The sequence below is a fragment of the Canis aureus genome, chromosome 19 (genome assembly GCF_053574225.1).
Source record: "Canis aureus isolate CA01 chromosome 19, VMU_Caureus_v.1.0, whole genome shotgun sequence".
Lineage (NCBI taxonomy): Eukaryota > Metazoa > Chordata > Mammalia > Carnivora > Canidae > Canis > Canis aureus.
In genome coordinates this window covers 39,142,317-39,157,101 of record NC_135629.1, presented here as the reverse complement: position 1 = coordinate 39,157,101, position 14,785 = coordinate 39,142,317, and the positions used below count along the sequence as shown (strand labels likewise).

Below are 14,785 nucleotides of genomic sequence, written 5' to 3'. Positions count from 1 at the left end.
TTCTCAATAGGGAGTGGTTTTGTTCCCAAGGGGACGTTTGGCAATATCTGGAGACATTTTTGGTTGTCACAACTGGGAAGGTATGATTATAGTCTGGCTAGGGATGCTGCTAAACCTCCCACAATGCACAGGACAGTCTTCCACAACAAAGCATTATTCAGTCTAAAATGTCAGCAGTACTGAGGTTGAGAAACCCTATGTAGGCTTGATATCTGAAAATGATTTGCATTCATTCCCCTCTGCTTGTGAGAGCCAAGTGGGAAGGCTGGCCATTTTTTCTCTTTGTGTCTTATTTTGTTTCATGAAATAGTCAGAATGGTATTGGTTCCCTTGCTCTTGGATTGCATTTTTTAAAATGTGTTTAATTTAGAATCCACTAATGCTTTTTAGTATATTAATACTATGAAAATTTATTCTTCCCAAAGAGCAAGTATAATGAGAATTTTTTTTTTCTCTTAATCTGGCTTCCAGCATTATTTTGAAGGTGAATCACATTTTGGCTTGCATGACTTTTAAAGTTATTAAGGCCTGTTGGCAAATATATTGGCTTTCCATGACATTTGCAGAGTCAGAGTAGGCTGGTCCTAGACAACTGTCAATATGTGCCTACATATGATAAATAAACATATTTAATAAGATCTGATATACTTCAGTAGATTTTTTTATTCATATGCATTTTTTTCTCTAGTAGCAATTTTTAAAAAGATTCGTTTATTTTTTTAAAGATTTTATTTATTTATTTATTTGAGAGAGAGAGAGAGTACAAGTGAGGTGTGGGGGGTAGAGGAAGAAGCAGCCTCCCTGATGAGCAGGGAGCCCAATGTGGGGCTTAATCTGCGGACTCCGGGATCATGACCTGAGCCAAAGACAGATGCTTAACCGACTGAGGCATGAGGGTGACTTTCATTTATTTATTTTAAAGAGAGAGAGTGTGTTCGTATGAGCAGGGGGAGGGGCAGAGGGAGAAGGTAGAAGCAGACTCTCCCGCTGAGTGTGGAGCCCACCATGAGGCTTAATCCCACAATGCTGAGATTATGACCTGAGCCCAAATCAAGTTGATTGCTTCACCGACTGAGTCACCCAGGTGTCCCTCTAGTGGCAATTTTTTTTTTAAAGATTTTATTTATTTATTCATGAGAGACAGAGAGAGAGAGAGAGGCAGAGACATAGGCAGAGGGAGAAGCAGGCTCCATGCAGGGAGCCCGATGTGGGACGAAAGAGAGAGAGAGAGAGGCAGAGACACAGGCAGAGGGAGAAGCAGGCTCCATGCAGGGAGCCCGATGTGGGACTCAATCCCGGGTGTCCAGGATCAGGCCCTGGGCCCAATGCAGCGGTAAACTGCTGAACCACCCGGACTCCCCAGCAATTTTTATATAAACAAGCTCATTTAAAAAAAATCAAGACTTTTGGTTTTTTTTGAGCATCTGTTATGTGGCAGGCATTTTAAGTTTGGCTTTAGAGATACACTGGTGAATGAAATGGACAGAGTCCCTGCCTTGAAGGAGAAACAGATGATTAAGTGTTGAATCAAATTATTAAAGTAACTTCAGATTTTGATAAGAACTATGTAGATGGTTGCCTGGGTGGCAGGGTGCCTCAGTTGGTTAAGCATCTGCCTTTGGCTCAGTTCGTGATCTCTGGGTCCTGGGATTGAGTCCTACATTGGGCTCCCTGTTTAGTGGGGAATCTGCTAATCCCTCTCCCTCTACTCCTATCCCCTACTCATGTTCTCTCTCTCTCTCTCTCAAGTAAATAAATAAAATCTTAAAACAACAACAACAACAAAAGAACCATGTAGACCATAAAGGAAGAGAAAGAGCCCCAGGGCTAAGGAGGAAGGGTCTACTTTAGCCAGGGCGGTGGTGGGAATGGTGGTAGGGCTTTCTGAGGACGTAGGACTATGCTTGTCTTTTCAAAGAACCAACTTTGTTTTTGTTTTTTGCTCTTAAAGAACTTACTCTCTATTTGATTCAACTGCTCTTATGTTTGTTTTTTGTTTTTGTTTTTGTTTTTTTTTAAAGTAGGCTCCACACCCAGTTTGGAGATCAGTATGGGGCTTGGACTCAGAAGCCTGAGATCAAGAGTTAGATGTTTAACTGACTGAGCCACCCAGGCGCCCCATCTCCTCTTATCTTTATTATTTTCTTCCTGGTACTTTCTTTAGGTTTAATTTCTTGTTCTTTTGTCAGTTTTTGAGAAGAAAGTTTACAGCATTGGTTTTCACTCTTTATTATTATTATTATTATTATTTTTAAAGATTTTATTTATTCATTCATTCAGAGAGAGCGAAGAAAGAGGCAGAGACACAGGCGGAGGGAGAAGCAGGCTCCATGCAGGAAGCCCGATGCGGGACTCGATCCCGGGTCTCTAGGATCACACCCCAGGCTGCAGGCGGCACTAAACCGCTGCGCTGCCACCGGGGCTGCCCTCTTTATTATTTTTTGATTACAGATTTTAGGCTGTGGATTTACATTTAAGTATAACTTAAATATCACAGATTTTTAAGTATAACTTAGCAATATCACAGATTTTTAGAAAATCAACTTTAAGGACACCTGAGTGGCTCAGTCAGTTAAACTTCTGACTTTGGCTCAGGTTGTGGTTCCAGGTTCCTGGGATCCAGACCTACATCAGTCTTCCTGCTCAGTGGGGAGTCTACTTTTCCTTCTCCCTTTGCCCCTCCCTTGCTCTTGCTCTCTCTCTTTCAAATAAATGGATAAAATCTTTCTAAAAATCAGTTTTACTGTATAATTTACATACAGTAAAATTCACATATATAAATTGGTAACTGTTGACAAATATGATTACCTGATCAAGGTTCAGAAAATACCCATTTTTCCAGAAAGTCCTCTCATACCCATTTGTAGTCCATTTTCTGGGAGATCACTTGAACTGATTTCTGTCGTTATAGATAGGCTTTTCTTGTTATAGAATTTCATATAAATGGAATTACATAGTACATTTTTTCTTTTTGCGTTTAGCCTCTTCCTAGCATAATATCTGTGAGATTCATCTGTTGTTGCACATGTCCTTAGTTTGTTCGTTTTTATTGTTGAATGGTATTCCAACTGCAAAAAGTTAAATACAACTTGTTTATCCATTCACCTATTGATAGACATTTAATCTAATGAGTAAAGCTGCTCTGAACATTCCTGTGAAGTTAACTTGGTTTTTAATCATTAGAGATAAGTTTTCATTTCCCTTGGATAAAATACCAAGATGTGAATTGCTAGGTCATATGGTAGGTATATATTTAACTTTATTAGAAACTACCAGAGTGTTTTCCAAAATGATTACACCACTTTAGACTCCTGCCAGTAGTGTGCATGTAAGCACTTGGTATGGTCATATAGCCAAGCACAGAGGTGTAAGAGCACCTGGCTCTGGGGTTCCAAACACAGCAGGTTTGGCTACTTGCTGTTGACAAAATCTAAAGGCAGAGAGACTAATGGTGGTGAAAGAAGAAAGGAATTTATTTTAGTGAGGCCAACATGGGGTAGATAGTGGACTAGTGTCCCAAGCTGTCTCCAAAGTGCTAAAAATACTTCCAGGTTTATATAAGGAAAATGTGGGACGAAGGTCAGTGGTTATGTGCAGGTGGGCAGTGAAGGTCAAGTCAATCATTGTCCTAGGGTCAATCACTGCCTGAGATCTTGCTGGCTCAAGACAGTTCTTACTGCTTGAAGTGTGGTAGTTTTGGTTCCCATCAGGGAGTGTTTTACCTGCATCAGGGTCTTTTGCCTTAGTTAAGAGATAAGCTGGAAAGAAGAGCTTAATCAATTAGAAAGTTTGAGGTCAAAATGGAAGTAGTTGACATCTTCTTTCAGTTAGTATTATTAATTTTAGCTATTCTATCATTGTAGTTTAAATGTGCATTTCCCTAATGATATTGAATATCTTTCCATGTATTCATTGAACATTGTGTATCTCTTTTGTGGAATATTTGCACCTCCTCTTTTGCTTTTTGTTGTTATCTTCTTATTGAGCTGTAGAGTTTTTAAAGAATATTGGGGATCCCGGGGTGGCTCAGCAGTTCAGTGCCTGCCTTTGGCCCAGGGCGTGGTCCTGGAGTCCTGGGATCAAGTCCCACGTCCGGCTCCCAGCATGGAGCCTGCTTCTCCCTCTGCCTGTGTCTCTGCCTGCCCCCCCCACCCCCTGTCTATCATGAATAAATAAAATCTTAAAAAAAAAAAAAAAGAATATGTTATAGGGGTGCCTGGGTGGCTCAGTTGGTTGTGCATGACTCTTGATTTCGGCTTGGGTCATGATCTCAGAGTCATGAGATTGAGGCCCATGTTGGCCTCTGTGCTCAGTACAGTCTGCTCAAGATGCTCTCTCTCCCTCTCCCTCTGCCCACACTCCTTTTCCCTCCACATGCTCGCACTTTCTAAATAAATAAATAAATAAATAAATAAATAAATAAATAAATAAATAAATAAAATCTTAAAAAATATATATATATTCTGGATACAAGTTGTTTATTAGATACATATATAGATATATATATACACACACACACTGTCTACAAGACTATGATTTGTTATTTTTTCTTTTAAGGATCAGAAGTTTTTACTTTTGATGAAGGACAGTTTATCAGTTTTTTCCATTGTGGTTCAAGCTTTTTGTGTCCTGCTTAAGAAATCTTTACTTACTCTAAAGTTGCAAAGATTTCCCACTATGTTATCTACTAAAAGTATAGCTTAAGCTTTTATGTTTAGGCCTTGATCCATTTTGAATTGTTGTTTCTCAGGGATCCCTGGGTGGCTCAGTGGTTGGGTGTCTACCTTCAGCCCAGGGCATGGTCCTAGAGTCCTGGGATCCCTGCAAGGAGCCTGCTTCTCCCTCTGCCTGTGTCTCTGCCTCCCTCTCTCTGTGTGTCTCTCATGGATAAATAAATAAAATCTTAAAATTGTTTCTGTATGCTATGGAATGAGGTGAGGATTGTATCTAATGCAGATGGTGTTTTGGAAAGATTATCTTTCTTCATTGAATTACTTTGGTACCTTTGTAAAGAATCAGTTGACCACAAATATGTGGTCTACTTCTGGACTGTGTTTTATATTTTTTAAGGTTTTACTTATTTATTCAGGAGAGACAGAGAGAGATTGAGAGAGAGAGAGAGAGGCAGAGACACAGCTATAGGGAGAAGCAGGCTCCCCATGGGGAGCCAGATGTGAGACTTGATCCTGGGACTCCAGGATCACGCCCTAAGCCAAAGGCAGACCCAAACCACTGAGCCACCTGGGCATCCCTGGACTGTATTACATTAATAACTGTCTGTCCTTGCTCAAAATCATAATTCATGTAGTTTTAATCAGGTAGTACAAGAATTGCAACTTTGTTGTTGTCTTAAAAAATTATTTTGATTACTCTAGGACCATTGCATTTTCATAAAAATTTTAGACTCATCAATTTCAATTGCAGTCAGATAGTGGCTGCAGTTAAAATAGCAAACTGGGTGTGAAGCTACATTGCCTTTTATGCAACTTTGGAAGTTACAGTTTCACTTCTATGTTGCTCTTTTGGTTATAACCAAGTAATAAGCCTACCCAGACTCAAAAGAAAAAGATTAGACTCTACTTCTCAATAAAAGATATTACTGCATTCATCTTTGGAAAAAACTGCCGCATTCCACCCTCTGGCCACAGTAATTTACATCATTCCCTATGCAAAATACGCTGCCTCCTTTCCTCAGGACCCCCAAACTTTCATCCCAGTACAGCATCAGTTTATAGTCCAAGACTATAACTCAGATCTATGTATGAATGTGGCTTTCAATCGTTGTTTCTTATGTTCACTCCTTAAGTACAGTTTCTCTTATCTGAAGACTTTTGTGAACTAAAGAGACCAATTATCTGCCTCTCTATCAACTTAAGATTATGGGGACAAGATATATACTCTCATTCAAAAGATGGAGCAGAGGAGGTTGGAAGAGAGAAGGGAATGAGAGGCACACAGCAATCATTGATCCATAGCAGTTCTGAAATCACTAGCTGAGCATTTTGCTAGTTTCTTGATTAGAACTCAGTATTACTTATTGGGAGCTCAATATTTCTCCAGGGATTTTGTTGTTATTCTCTAGGATCTTAGTTCTACCCTCTGAATAATCCTTCCATTTCACAAAAAGTAGCTTGGATTGCAGTTGCTGGCTGATTGCCTCTAGAAGTTTGACAGTCTAAATCCTTTTTTCCTTTTGTATTGTTTATATCCCTTTTAGTTCAGGCTCATATATTTGCTTTATAAACTTGTGTATCAGCATAAAATCCACTTCATTAGATAAAAACTGTATCCATAAATCTCTTCAAGATAATTTCTTTCCGGGCAGCCCTGGTGGCGCAGCGGTTTAGGGCCGCCTGCAGCCCAGGGCATGATCCTGGAGACCCTGGATCGAGTCCTGCATCAGGCTCTCTGCATGGAGCCTGCTTCTCCCTCTGCCTGTGTCTCTGCCTCTCTCTCTGTGTGTGTTTCTATGAATAAATAAATAAAATGTTTAAAAAAAAAAAGATAATTTCTTTCCTGGTTGGCCTTCTTGGGAGGTTGCTATAGGATAATACTCTCAGATTTTTCTAAGTTCTGTTTTTTTTTTTTTTTTTTTTTTTTTTTTTTAACAGAGAAAGATCTGTTAGGCATGCCTGCAGAATCTTTAGGAGGCCTTTTGTCTGAAAAGGTCAATGAGGTATTACTTTAAATATTTCTGATATCATAACAAAGAATCTTACAGATCTACCCTGGATTTGACTTCAAGTTTTCATGTTTTTTAAAAAAGATTTTATTTATTTATTGGAGAGAGCATGCACATGATGGAGAGACTATACATGGGTGTGGAGAGGGGCCCAGGAGAGGGATAAACAGATTCCCTGCTGAGCGTGGAGCCCAGTGCAAGCCAGACCCAGGACCCTGAGATCATGACCTGAGTTGAAGTCAGATGCCTAACAGACTTAGCCAGGAGGCCCATTAATTTTTTGTTACTGCTGGTGATAGAGTTGCTAAACCTTCTGAAACAGTGTTTCTTTTCCTTTAGCTTCCTATAACATTTTCCTTTAAGCCTTCATCTCCTTGAGGCACGGTGGGCTTTTATAAAGTCTCCTCATGGCTCTTCTAGCTTCCACTAACCACTTGACCCCAAACACGAGGCCATAGTTTTATTTTTTATTAAATTTTTAATTTTTATATACCCAGAGTACCAAGTTTCTGTGTCACTTACTAATACTATGTCATAAGTTTCCCCAAAACTTAAATGATTTAATACAGTAACATTTATTATTTCTCATTTCTCATGGTTACTGCTTGGCTGACAGTCCTAACATTTAGGCCATCAAAATTTCCCTTCCTCCTTCCCTCTATTCCTTTTTTTTTTTTTTTTTAATTTTTATTTATTTATGATAGTCACACACACACACAGAGAGAGAGAGAGAGAGAGAGAGGCAGAGACACAGGCAGAGGGAGAAGCAGGCTCCATGCACTGGGAGCCTGACGTGGGATTCGATCCCGGGTCTCCAGGATCGCGCCCTGGGCCAAAGGCAGGCGCTAAACCACTGCGCCACCCAGGGATCCCCTTCCCTCTATTCCTACCTTCCTTCCTTCTTTCTTCCTCCCTTCCTTCCTAAAGTAAGCTCTATACCCAACGTTGGGACTCAAACTCACCACTCCAAAATCAAGAGTTGCAAGCTCTACTGACTGAACCAGATAGGCACTCCTAGATTTCTCTTGATTCAATTTTTCTTGACTATGGGTATTTTTCCTGTTTGTTTGCATTACTGGTGATTTTTAATTAAATAAGATGGTCTTTGTACATAATTATCATAGAGGCTCTGCATTCTGTGATCTTCCTCTAAAGAGTACTCATTCTAATTTTAGTGGGCAGTTCAATTACTGATTGATCACCTTGAATTTGTGAAGCCTTGGTTTTATGCCATTTAGTACCAATCTGTGAAAAAAGTTCAAGATATTTCCCAATCTAATTTAGTATAGGACTCAATCTTTGAATTTTGCAGACCATGTCAGGGCTTGGTTTTAGGCTTTTCAGGGAGGATCTAGTATAGGTCTTACTCTGGAGTATGGTTCTTACTCCTAGGGACAGTCTTTCTTTTGTCTCAGCTGGATGATAGGGGTGTTTTATACAAGATGTTAATGAGATCTTTCAACTCTGGCAAGTTTAGAATTCCCTGGTTGCCCTGGCACTGCTCTTTCTCTAGCACTGCTAGAATTTACTATCTCTATTCTGCTCTTACTGTGGCCAGATACATACAATGAATGATTCCATGTTTGAAATTTGTTGAGATTTGCTTTATGGTGCAGTAAATGGGCAATTTTGATAAATCCTGCATAAGCTGTTGAAAAGAATGTGTGATTATAATGTGTTGTGTGTGGGGGGGCACATTTAGAATGTGTGATGTTTATCTCATTTGTCATTGTCGAGTGAAGTGTTCTAAATAAGTTCGTTAATGAAACTAAATTATATTTCATTCAGTTCTTGTGTGGCCTGACTGGTATTTTTTGTCAATTGGCTTTTATTCTTGAAAGAATCATGTTAGTTTCTACACTTGCTCTTAGCCAAAAGGCCGAGAAGTGATCATGTTAGTTTCTCATTATGATTGTAGATTTCTGAAATATAGATTTCTGTATTTCTTTTTTCAGTTTTGTCAATTTTGATCTATTTTGAAGCTAAGGTATTGTGTGCATACAGATTTGATACTAGTATATTTTCTTTGTACATTGACCTTTTTGTCATTATGAAACATCCCTTTTTATTTCTAGTAAAGCTGCTTTTTTTTTAAGATTTTATTTCTTTGAGAGAGAGAGAGAGAGACAGAGAGCATGAGCAGAGAGGCAGAGGGGGCACAGGCAGAGGATGGGAGAGAAACAGACAACTCCCTGCTGAACAGATAGCCCAATGTGGGGCTGGATCCCAGGAGATCATGACCTGAGCCAAAGGCAGATGCTTAACCAACTGAGCCACCTAGGTGCCCCTCCCCCCCAGTAATACTTCTTATGCTAATATCTCTTTCACCTGGTATAGATGTGTCAGCTTTTAGTTAGCAGACATTAAATTAATGTCGGTTTTTTTACTTTTTTTTTCTATTTCAACTTTTTTCTATTAAGTTTTTCATGCTAGCACCAGTTAGTTGGGTTTGTTTTTTTAATTCAGTCTAACAGTTTTCGTTTTTGAATTGGAACATTTAGTCTATTTATATTTAATGTAATTATTGATATAGTTGTGTTAAAATTTATCATCTTGGTATTTATTTTCTATCTCGTCTTCTATCTTGTTCTTTTCCTTCCTTTGGATTAAGTTGTTGTTTGTTTTGTTTTGTTTTTTGTTTTTTTAATGATTCCCTACAGGCTTGTTAGTTACACAATCTTTTACTATGCTTTTAGTGGTTATCCTAAATTGCAGTATATGTCCTTCTCTAATATAAATCACTGCTTTTATTACCTCCCAATTTCTTAGAACATTTTTTTTATTTTTAATTTTTTAAAAAAGATCTATTTATTTGAGACAAAGAGAGCATGAGCAGGAAGGACAGAAGGAGAGGGAAAGAGGATCCCAAGCAGACTGCCCTGAGTGTGGAGCTGATGTGGGGCTCTTTCTCAACACCCTGAGATCACAACGTGACCCAAAACCAAGAGTTGAATGCTTAACTGACTGTGCCATGCAGGCACCCTACCTTAGAACATCTTAAATCTGTTTACCTCTTTCCTGCCTTTTATGTTATATATCCTTATTTTAACTCTACACATTTTAAATGCCACAAACTGTTGTTTTTCTCTAGTTAGTATTCATTTATATTTCCACACCTAGACCCGTTTTGTTGTTCTTTTTTATTTTTAGGAGTTTATTTGAATAAACATCAAATCAAGCAGTGCCAATTGGAAATGGCTAGGAACACTTTTGTCTTTCATTCCTTCCTTCATTTCTCTTTTTTGTCTGAGATAATTCTCTGGAGGATTTCCTTTGGTGTTTATTTTGGATATGTTTTCTGGCAACAGATTTAATCTGTGTTTTTGTTTGTCTGAAAGTAGCTTTATTTTGTCCTCATTTTTTAAAAAAGATTTTATTTATTTATTCATGAGAGAGAGAGAGAGAGTTCTACAAGCAGGCTCCATGCAGGGAGCCCGACATGGGACTCGATCCCGGGACCCCAGGATCACGCCCTGGGCCAAAGGCAGGTTCTAAACTTCTGAGCCACCCAGGGATTCCCTTGTCCTCAGTTTTGAATGATATATTAGCTGGTACAAAATTCTGGATTGCCAGTTATTTTCTTTCAAAACTTAGAAATTTTCCACTGTCTTCTAGTGTCTTTCATGTCTCAAGAATCCATTGTTCTTATTGTTGCTCCTTTGAGGGTAATGTGTTCTCCCCCACTCATGACTGCTTGTACAGTTTTTCTTTATTAGTTTTCAACAGTTTTGCTTTATAATTTCCATAGGAATGTTTTTTGTTGTTGTTGTGTTTTTAGTTTTTTTCTGCTTTATCCTACCTGTCATCCACAGAGCTTCTAGATTCCAGTTATTATATGTTTCTAGAATTTCCTTTGATTCTCTTTTTTTTAAATATTCTGGTTACCTAGTTGACATTATACATCTTTTCATTTTTTTTCTCCATTTCTTTGTTTTTTTGCACATTTTATTATTATTTTATATCTAGATCGCCAGTGATTCTTGTTCTGTTGTCTGTTTGTCCCTCTTAATTTTTGATCATTTGATCTTGTCTCTGGCACACCTGGTAATATTTCATTGAACACTGAGCATGTTTATAAAAAAATTATTGAGACTATGGATGATATCTTTAGAGAGGGTTTCCTTTTCCTCTCCTAGGCAGATATAGTGGGGCTGATCACCTTAATCCAGCAGGACAAAGCTGATTAAATGCTGATCATAGTTTAGAAGCCTTTGTTTACTTCTGGCACACCCCTGTTTCTAGAGTGTGGCCATCCCACATGGGTTCCAGCTGAGAGCCAAGATGTTCACTGGGACCATCTACTCTAGTGGTTCCTAAATTCTAATCCTTATCTTCTCTGCACCTCAAGATTGCAGAAACATCTGCTCTGCTTTTCAGTGGTTTTCTGTGTATTTTCTTAACCTCTCATCTCATTCAGCTTTAGAGTGGAGTAAATGAATGTAAATAAACTGAGTTTAGTTTTTGGCTCAGTTCTGCCTTTCCCATTTCATCAGGATTGTGGCCCCTCATGTTGTCAAGTTTTGTCTTTTTTAGTCCTATGAAATGGTCAAAAGTTCTTCTGGTTTCTTTGCTTCATATTGACAGCCCTCTATTTTGGTGACTCTGCTTGCCCCAGCACCCAGACTTGGCAAAAGAGGGGAATAAATGGCAGTAGAATGCTGGCTCATTTCTTCTTGATTTCCCTTTCTCTGGAATCTTGTCCTTTTTTTTTTTTTTTTTTAAGATTTTATTTATTTATTCATGAGAGATAGAGAGAGAGGCAGAGACACAGGCAGAGGGAGAAGAAGGCTCCATGCAGGGAGCCCGATGCGGGACTTGATCCCGGGACCGTGGGATCATGCCCTGAGCCAAAGGCAGATGCTCAACCACTGAGCCACCCAGGCTCCTGTCCTTTCTACTTCTGGTCCTTTCAGCATCTCTTCAATGCCTTCAAAAGGCTTTGTTGTTGTTATTATTGTTTTTAAATTTGACAACATATTTCTAACAAGCATTGGTTTGCCTCAAGCTATTCCACTTTAGTTAGATGCAGAAGCACCAAGATAATATTTTAAAATATGTATATATTCTTATTTTGAAGCTTATGATTCAGTGATTTTTAGTATATCAAGGTTGTTGAACCATTACCACTATCTAATTTCAGAACATTTTCATTACCCCAAAAAGAAACCCCATTATCCATAGGCAGTCACCCTCTTTCCCAGTCCCTGGCAACCACTATCCTACTTGCGATCTAATAAGATTTATCTGTCCTGGACATTTCTATAAGTGGAATTACACAATATGAAGCCTTTTGTGTCAGACTTCGTTAACTTAGCATAATGACTACGCCAACTGTGTTTGTTAAAATATATGTAACATAAAACTTACCATTTTAGCCATTTTAATTTTTTATTTTTTAACTCATAACTCTGAAATCAAGACCAGAGCCAAGATCAGGAGTTGGATGCACAACTGACTGAGCCACCCAGGCACCTATGTTAACCATCTTAAAGTGTAGGATTTAGTGGTATTAAGTACATTTATATTGTTCTACAACTATCAGCACTATCCATAACCAAAACTTTTTCATCATCCCATATTGAAACTCTATACCCATTAAACCATCACTCCATTACTTTTTCTTCCTAGCTCTTGGGAACCACCATTATTCTTTCGGTCTTGATGATTTTAACTACTTTAAGTACCTCATATAATGGAATCATATAGTATTTGTCCTTTTATGACTGAATTATTTCACTTAATATAATGTCCTCAAGATTCACTCATACTGTAGCATGTGTCAGAATTTCCTTCCTTTTTAAAGCTGAATAATATTCCATTGTATGCATCTATCACATTTTGCTTATTCCTTCATCCATCATTGGATACGTAGCTTGTTTCCACATCTTAGCTATTTATGAAAAATGATACTATGAACATGGCTGCATGTCATGTCAAGACCCTACTGTCAGTTTGAGTATACATCCAGAAGTGGAATGGCTGGATCATACGGCAATCCAATGTTTTAACTTTCTGAGGGATTGCCATACTGTTTTCCATAGCATCTGTGTCATTGTACATTCTTGCCAGCAGTGCACAGGGGTTCCGACTTTTCCATATCCTTGCTAACACTGGTTCTTTGGTTGTTGTGTATTTTGTTTTGTTTTGTTTTGTTTTGTTTTGTTTTGTTTTGTTTTAGTACTAGCCATTCTAAATGCATGTGAGATGATACATTATTGTAGTATTGATTTACAATTCCCTAGTGATTAGTGATTTTAAGCATCTTTTCAGGTGCTTATTGGCCATTTATAGATCTTCTTGGGAGAAATGTCTGTTTATATCTTTTGCCATTTTTGAGTCAGTTTGGTTTTTGCTGTTGAAATTTTAGGAGTTTTTTAAAATATATTCTGGATATTGATCCCTCATCAGATACATGGTTTGCACATGTTTACTCCCATTCCATGGGTCGTCTTTTCACTCTGTTGACAGTGTCTTTTCATGCCCACAGTTTTTAAGTTTTCATGAAGTTCAGTTTGTCTTTTTTTTCTTTTATTACCTGTGCCTTTGGTTTCCTGTCTAAGAGATCATTGCCAAACCCAGTGTCATGAAGTTTTCCCCTTATGTTTTCTTCTAAGTTTTATATAGTTTTAGATTTTACATTTAGGTCTTTGAACCATTTTGAGTTAATGTTTGTATATGGTATAAGGTAAGGGTCCATTTTCATTCTTTTGCCTGTGGAAATTTGATTTTCCCATCACTGCTTGCTGAAGAGACTGTCCTTTTCCTATGAATGGTATTGGTACTCTGGTTGAAAATCCTTTGACCATGTATTTGAGGGTTTATTTCTCTGCTCTCTATCCTTTCATTGATCCATACGTCTGTCTTTATGCCAGTTCCACATTGTTTTGATTACTGTAGCTTCATAGTAAGTTTTGAAATCAGGAAGTGTGTGTCCTCTTTTGTTCTTTTTCAAAATTATTTTCCCCTATTTTTGTGAACAACATTGTACTAGAACACAGTTATGTTTGTTCACTTATATGTTTAAGTATGACTGCTTTTGAGCTACTCTGGAAAACTTGAGTAGTTAAAACAGAGACCTTATGATCCACAAACCTAAAGCACTTACTATCAGGCTTTTCATAGAAAAAGTTTGCCAATATCCGAACATTTAAGCTCTTCTCTCATTTCCCCAACTGTAGTGGATTGTACCATAAATAAATAAATCAAAAGGAAAAATAATTTGTACAAAGATATTTATGCCATTGTAGACGCAAATAAAAACTAAGAACTAGTCTGAATGACAAAGCATTCTATGATATACTGATAGCCTGCCATTAAAATGATGAGTATGTGGACTATGTCAAAGAAATACTTATATGTATGTAATAAGTGACCAAAGCAGAACACAAAATGATGTGTATTCATTGGTTACCAGGATAAAATATGCAAATGTATATTAACAAATGTGGAAAAGTTGATATCTAAATAGTTTAGAGGTTAGTGCTTATTATTTTTTATCTTCTGTTAAAATTTCTAAAATTAAACAGCCATGAAGTTTTTATTCTGGAAAATCTCAAATGAAATAAAAAGAGACAGTAGTAAATGAACCCTGTATTTCTCAGTATTCTCTTCAGTAGTTGTGAATACAAGGCTAGTCTTGTTTAATCTGTTTCCCCCCAACCTTGGATTATTTGGAAGTAGATCCTTAATGTTGTAACACTTTATCGGTAAACTTCATAGTGTATTTACTCAATCTTCTCCTAGAAGCAAAAACAAAAACAAACACAATACCATTATCGCATCTAAATTTTTTAAATCAGTAATTCCTTATAACATGAAATATCCAGATAATCCCTGATTATCGTTTAAAGATTATTTTTACTGCCAGTTTGCTAAAATCCATACAAGTTCCACATTTAGTTCATTTGTCTTTTAAATCTCTTCAATCTGAACTTTCCCTACCTCTTTTTTTCTTTTTTTTTCTTGCAACTTGCTTGCAGAAGAAAAGGATTCAGTTGTTATTGTAGTTTTGTGCATTTCTAGATTTTGCTGATTGCATCCTTGTAGTCTTGCTTAACAAATTTAACATAATTCTTTTGTTTTCTAAAAACCATGGACATTATC

General features: G+C 37.6%; 1 protein-coding gene across 7 annotated transcripts in view; it reads left to right on the top strand.

Moving 5' to 3' along the window:
* RAD54L2 (RAD54 like 2) overlaps window positions 1–14,785 on the top strand; it is a 126,904-nt gene that overhangs the window by 73,162 nt on the left and 38,957 nt on the right. The gene's annotated exons all lie outside the window — the stretch shown is intronic.